Raw genomic sequence first — 7,032 nt, 5'->3', positions numbered from 1 at the left:
GCAATTTAAATGCATACTTTTATTTTTATTGTGTAATATGGTTATTATCTGTTTGTTAGATATGTGACATTTATGAATTTATTACTTCAATATCATTTTCCAATCACAAAAGTCATCAAAAGTCATCAAGAAACACTAAATTGCCTTTTGTGACAGAATAATCAGAATAAGTTGGGTAACATAGATAATTAAGATGTCTTATCTGCATAATATGCTTATGTGATATACTTGTTATTAGAATGTATCCCTTTGGACTCTGGTGTTGGCAGTTGCACTTCTTCCCTCAGCTGGGGCTCAGTCACCTGGGGCCCAGAAAGGGGAGAGGTCAGGCTTGTCTTTCACATGTCCCTGGTGCTATGCAAAATATCAGAAAGGGAAGAGGACAGGAGGGAACATTGTCTTCATATGTGAATATGTCTTTACCTATTCATAAACCATGTGAAGGGATGGTGTGATTAATGGGGAACCAACTACTTGTCTCCACAATGTCTGTGCGCCAGTCACTCCCTCCTTTGGCATGGGGGAGATAAGGTTTGAGACAACAGATGTGTCTGGAACCATTGTATGTCATCTCTGATGCACTTATCCTGGGATAGTGTATGACCTAGAGGCTCACTCCCCTTAGTGAGCTTGTCCAGGAGTGGGGTCAAAGTTGTTTTTACTTGAGATGGGAGTATCTGGAGTTGACAATTGATTTTTTTTTTTTTGGATGAGTTGGTGTTTTTGTGCTATGAAGTACCAGGAACGAGATCGGAGCCTCGTCTTAGGGGCCAAACTGAATGATAAGAACAGCATTTGCTATAAATTCTATCTGACTACAGGATACTCCTTTCTCATTTAAAAAGTCTCACCTTGTGACCCGTTCCAAACATCTGTGGTTTGTTATGTAGACTAGGGGGTGGATCTTTGCCATAAAAGATCTGAGTAGCCTTTGTGTTGTGGCTCTCAACGAATCGTCTGAGGGTGATTTGTCGACCAGCCATTGCTATTGCAAAGCTCTCACTTATAAGGATTCAGTTTAAGTATAACTCTGACTTATGTGATAAGTTCGTCTCTCCTCATTTGATAATACAGAAATTAACATCCACAATTTACAGTAGAAAGGGTTACAAATATCACAAACCTAACAAATATAAACTCCTAAAAAAGAAACGTCCCTTTTTTAGGACCTAGTCTTTCAAAGATAATTCATAAAAACCCTAACAGATCTTCATTGTAAAACACAGTTTACACGGTTTACACGTGCCTTAGGCATGCTGCAAGGAGGCATGAGGACTGCAGATGTGGCCAGGGCAATAAATTGCAATGTCCGTACTGTGAGACTCCTAACACAGAGCTACAGGGAGACAGGATGGACAGCTGATCGTCCTCGCAGTGGCAGACCACGTGTAACAACACCTGCACAGGATCGATACATCCGATCATCACACCTGTGGGACGGGTACAGGATGGCCACAACAACTGCCCGAGTTACACCAGGAACGCACAATCCCTCCATCAGTGCTCAGACTTTCCGCAATAGGCTGAGAGAGGCTGGACTGAGGGCTTGTAGGCCTGTTGTAAGGCCTCTTCACCAGACATCACTGGCAACAACGTCGCCTATGGGCACAAACCCACCATCACTGGACCAGACAGGACTGGCAAAAAGTGCTCTTCACTGATTTGTTGCGGTTTTGTCTCACCAGGGGTGATAGTCGGATTTTTGTTTATCGTCGAAGGAATGTGGTTACACCGAGGCCTGTACTCTGGAGCGGGATCTACTTGGAAGTGGAGGGTCCGTCATGGTCTGGGGCGGTGTGTCACAGCATCATCGGACTGAGCTTGTTGTCATTGCAGGCAATCTCAACGCTGTGAGTTACAGGGAAGACATCCTCCTCCCTCATGTGATACACTTCCTGCAGGCTCATCCTGACGTGACCCTCCAGCAAGACAATGCCACCACCCATACTACTTGTTCTGTGCGTGATTTCCTGCAAGACAGGAATGTCAGAGTTTTGTCATGGCCAGCGAAGAGCCCGGATCTCAATCCCATTGAGCACATCTGAGACCTGTTGGATCGGAGGGTGAGGGCATGTGCCTTGGGGTAACATCTCACAGCAAGAACTGGCCATATCTGAACTGCAGTACTAAATGCAGCTGGTGTCCACACCACATACTGACTGTATTTTTGATTTTGACTCCCCCTTTGTTCAGGGACAGATTATTCCATTTCTGTTAGTCACATGTCTGTGGAACTTGTTCAGTTTATGTCTCAGTTGTTGAATCTTGTTATGTTCATACAAATATTTACACGTTAAGTTTGCTGAAAATAAATTCAGTTAACAGTGAGACGACATTTTTTTGCTGAGTTTACATGTTTTCAAAAGTGAGATTTAACTGAAATTATCAATTTAATACCACAAAAATGAGTGTATATTTAATTAAATGTATAATTCTGATTAGTTTCTTACCTTAATCCAACATCATTAATCATTCTTAAATACAGGCTTTTCTGGGCTGCAGTTTCTTCCACATTCTAATGGTGTCTTTGGTCACAGCATTTGGAAAACAATGTTTTCTTTCAGAATAAATATGTTGACTATTAGTTATGCCTGTAAGTACTTACTCAGAGAGATGAGTTTGTAGTATTACTTTACACACACTTTTGGATATCAATATGCCTTAAATGACAGTTACATCATGTTTGTTAGTCTACGCAGGTTATTCAGGAAAGTAATGATTATTACAGGGGTTTTAAACACTGATGTCTGGAACCTTGTTGTATAAAGCTGGTGCTCCCAGATTTAGAGTTTATTACAATCAGTTCATAGGAAAAAAAAAATGTTGTTTAGTTTTATGTTTTGTCTGTCTGTCTAGTGAAAAATGTAGCATTTTCCTAGAAGAACGAACTTCAATCTGAGCCCTTTTTTACAAGGTGACGACAAAATAAAGATGACTGCAATAAAACTGAATTGTCTTTCATTCGCTATTTGTGAATTTATGGTTTTTGTCTTTTTTGTTTTTTACTACAGGAAGTCCTATAATTAAGACAATATACAATATAAATCCAGACTTTTATTGATGGACTACAGATGTATTATACACAATGCACAGGAGTATCTTCATAATGACACCTCAGACTTCAGATGACCTTGTGGTTTGAAAGGTCATTGTAACCTGAGAAACCCAATGGAATATTGAGTTGAGGTTATATTTATGTACAGTTGGCAGAACCCTGATAATGCTGAGACATTGCATACTCCTGGGAACACTTCTCTTACATATGTTATAGCGCATGCAGCGATACAGTGTAATATTTACATACAATAAATACATGTATATTTATATACAGTGACTTCAGAAAGTATTCATACACCTTGACTTATTCCACATTTGTTACAGCCTGAATGTAAAATTGATTCAATATAATTTCTCACCCATCTACACAAAAACATAATGACAAAGTGAAAACATGTTTGTATACATTTTTGTAAACGTATTGAAAATGAAATAAATACATTTCTAATTTACTTAAATATTCACACCCCTGAGTTAATACTTTGTAGAAACACCTTTTGGCAGCGATTACAGTTGTGAGTCTTTCTGGATAAGTCTCTAAGAGGTTTCCACACCTGGATTGTGCAACATTTGCCCATTATTCTATGCAAAATTCTTCAAGCTCTGTCAAATTGGTTGTTGATCATTGCTAGACAACCATTTTCAGGTTTTGAAATAGATGTTAAAACCTGTTAAAGACAGGGCTGACTACTGCCCCCTTTGGAGGATCTGCGTGCCCATAGTAAACTGAAAAAAAATCTGTCAAAAATTGGATAGAAATTATTGGATTAGAAAACACTCTAAAGCTTCTAAAACCGTTGGAATTATGTCTGTAAGTATAGCAGAACTCACAGGGCAGGCATTCTTCCAAACTAGTTTTGTGGTCATGAAAGTTGGGGCAACTTTGACGTCATCACTCCCACCCTTCACCACCAGCTATGGATCTGGGACACTTTCTATGTCTTCCACTAGATGTCCTCATTCAGTAGAGCGTTTAATCGTTCAAATCCCACGAGAATTGGCCCTATGGGAGTGAATTGAGTGAGTGCCATGAGAAAATACCTGTGCGTTAGGGCGCGAATTGGTCCCAGCCATTCCTTTGTTCCAGCACTCCGGGGGAGAGCTAACAATGACCGGTTGAATTGAAAATTGTTCTGTATGTTTACAACATCCTAAAGCTTGATTCTGCTCTTAGTTTGACCTGTTTAGTCAACATATAATATGTAATTTTGAAGTTTTGATGCGCAACTTTTCCGGACCAGAGGACATTTTGGGTGCATTTCAGCTGATGTTATTAGCAGTAGCTAATACAAAGACACAAGACTTGAAACCAAACAATGTTTTGGGTAAGTATGAACCCTTCCAGTACATTCTGAATGAAGACCATCAAAGGTAAGGGAATATTTATGCTGAAATCTGTGTTTCTGTTGACTCCAACATAGCGGAGAAATATAGCTTATATCTGAGCGCCGTCTCAGAATATTGAATAGTGAGCTATTTCTGTAACGTTAAAAATAAATGTAACAAAGCGATTGCATTAAGAAGCAGTGTATCTTTCTAAAGTAGATTGAAGTCAAAGTATATCTCGGCCTCAGGAGCATGCTGTGTTCTTGGTAAACAACTCCAGTGTAGATTTGGCCTTGTGTTTTAGGTTATTGTCCTGCTGAAAGGTGAATTCATCTCCCAACAGGATGCATGTTTTGGAATATTTTTTATTTTATACAGGCTTCCTTCTTGTCCCTCTGTCATTTAGATAAGTGTAACTACAATGTTGTTGATACATCCTCAGTTTTCTCCTATCACAGCCATTAAACTCTGTAACTGTTTTATAGTCACCATTGGCCTGATGGTGAAATTCCTGAGCAGTTTCCTTCCTCTCTGGCAACTGAGTTATGAAGGACACCTGTTGTATCTTTGTAGTGACTGAGTGTATTTATACACCATCCACCATGTATTTGATAACATCACCATTATCGAAGGGATATTCAATATCTGCTTTTTTATTTTTACCCATCTACCAATAGGTTCCCTTTACAAGGCATTGGAAAACCTCCCTGGTCTTTGTGGTTGAATCTGTGTTTGTAATTCACTGATCGACTGAGGGACCTTACAGATAATTGTATGTGTGGGGTACAGAGGGGAGGTAGTTATTCAAAAACCATGTTAAACACTATTATTGCACACAGAGTGAGTCCATGAAACTTATTATGTGACTTGTTAAGCAAATGTTTACTCCTGAACTTATTGAGGCTTTCCAATACATTTCAGCTTTTTTTATTTTTTTTATGTGTAAAAAAAATATTGTGTGTAGGCCAGTGACCATAAATCTAAAATGAATCCATTTTAAATTCAGGCTGTAACACAACAAAATGTGGAACATGTCAAGGGGTGTCAATACTTTCTGAAGGCACTGTAGATTGTAATGTATAGGCTGTTGTGAATCCAGATATCCAATATCCCTGGATATGAAGTGTAATGGCTCCTATTTCATGGTTTATGATCTCACTTGATGAAATGTTAGTTACAGATAATATATGCTATTTAGAACTGGTTCTGGGTTTGACTATAATACATGATCTTCAGGACTGGTTCTGGGTTTGACTATAATACATGATCTTTAGGACTGGTTCTGGGTTTGACTATAATACATTATCTTTAGGACTGATTCTGGGTTTGACTATAATACATGATCTTTAGGACTGGTTCTGGGTTTGACTATAATACATGATCTTCAGGACTGGTTCTGGGTTTGACTATAATACATGATCTTCAGGATTGGTCCTGGGTTTGACTATAATATATGATCTTCAGGACTGGTTCTGGGTTTGACTATAATACATGATTTTTAGGACTGGTTCTGGGTTTGACTATAATACATGATCTTCAGGACTGGTTCTGGGTTTGACTATAATACATGATCTTTAGGACTGGTTCTGGGTTTGACCATAATACATGATCTTCACGTCTGGTTCTGGGTTTGACGTTAATTCACTGTTCTGGGTTTGTGGCCTGGTGGCAAAATGATTGTTTCATCTCAAATCAAATCAAATCAAATTTTATTTGTCACATACACATGGTTAGCAGATGTTAATGCGAGTGTAGCGAAATGCTTGTGCTTCTAGTTCCGACAATGCAGTAATAACCAACAAGTAATCTAACTAACAATTCCAAAACTACTGTCTTGTACACAGAGTAAGGGGATAAAGAATACGTACATAAGGATATATGAATGAGTGATGGTACAGAGCAGCATAGGCAAGATACAGTAGATGGTATCGAGTACAGTATATACATATGAGATGAGTATGTAAACAAAGTGGCATAGTTAAAGTGGCTAGTGATACATGTATTACATAAGGATACAGTCGATGATATAGAGTACAGTATATACGTATGCATATGGAATGAATAATGTAGGGTAAGTAACATTATATAAGGTAGCATTGTTTAAAGTGGCTAGTGATATATTTACATCATTTCCCATCAATTCCCATTATTAAAGTGGCTGGAGTTGAGTCAGTGTCAGTGTGTTGGCAGCAGCCACTCAATGTTAGTGGTGGCTGTTTAACATTCTGATGGCCTTGAGATAGAAGCTGTTTTTCAGTCTCTCGGTCCCAGCTTTGATGCACCTGTACTGACCTCGCCTTCTGGATGATAGCGGGGTGAACAGGCAGTGGCTCGGGTGGTTGATGTCCTTGATGATCTTTATGGCCTTCCTGTGACATCGGGTGGTGTAGGTGTCCTGGAGGGCAGGTAGTTTGCCCCCGGTGATGCGTTGTGCAGACCTTACTACCCTCTGGAGAGCCTTACGGTTGAGGGCGGAGCAGTTGCCGTACCAGGCGGTGATACAGCCCGCCAGGATGCTCTCGATTGTGCATCTGTAGAAGTTTGTGAGTGCTTTTGTTGACAAGCCGTATTTCTTCAGCCTCCTGAGGTTGAAGAGGCGGCCCGTCAGGAAGTCCAGTACCCAGTTGCACAGGGCGGGGTCGAGACCCA

This window comes from Oncorhynchus mykiss, chromosome 3 (assembly GCF_013265735.2).
Source record: "Oncorhynchus mykiss isolate Arlee chromosome 3, USDA_OmykA_1.1, whole genome shotgun sequence".
Lineage (NCBI taxonomy): Eukaryota > Metazoa > Chordata > Actinopteri > Salmoniformes > Salmonidae > Oncorhynchus > Oncorhynchus mykiss.
Note: the sequence above shows the minus strand (reverse complement) of the source record.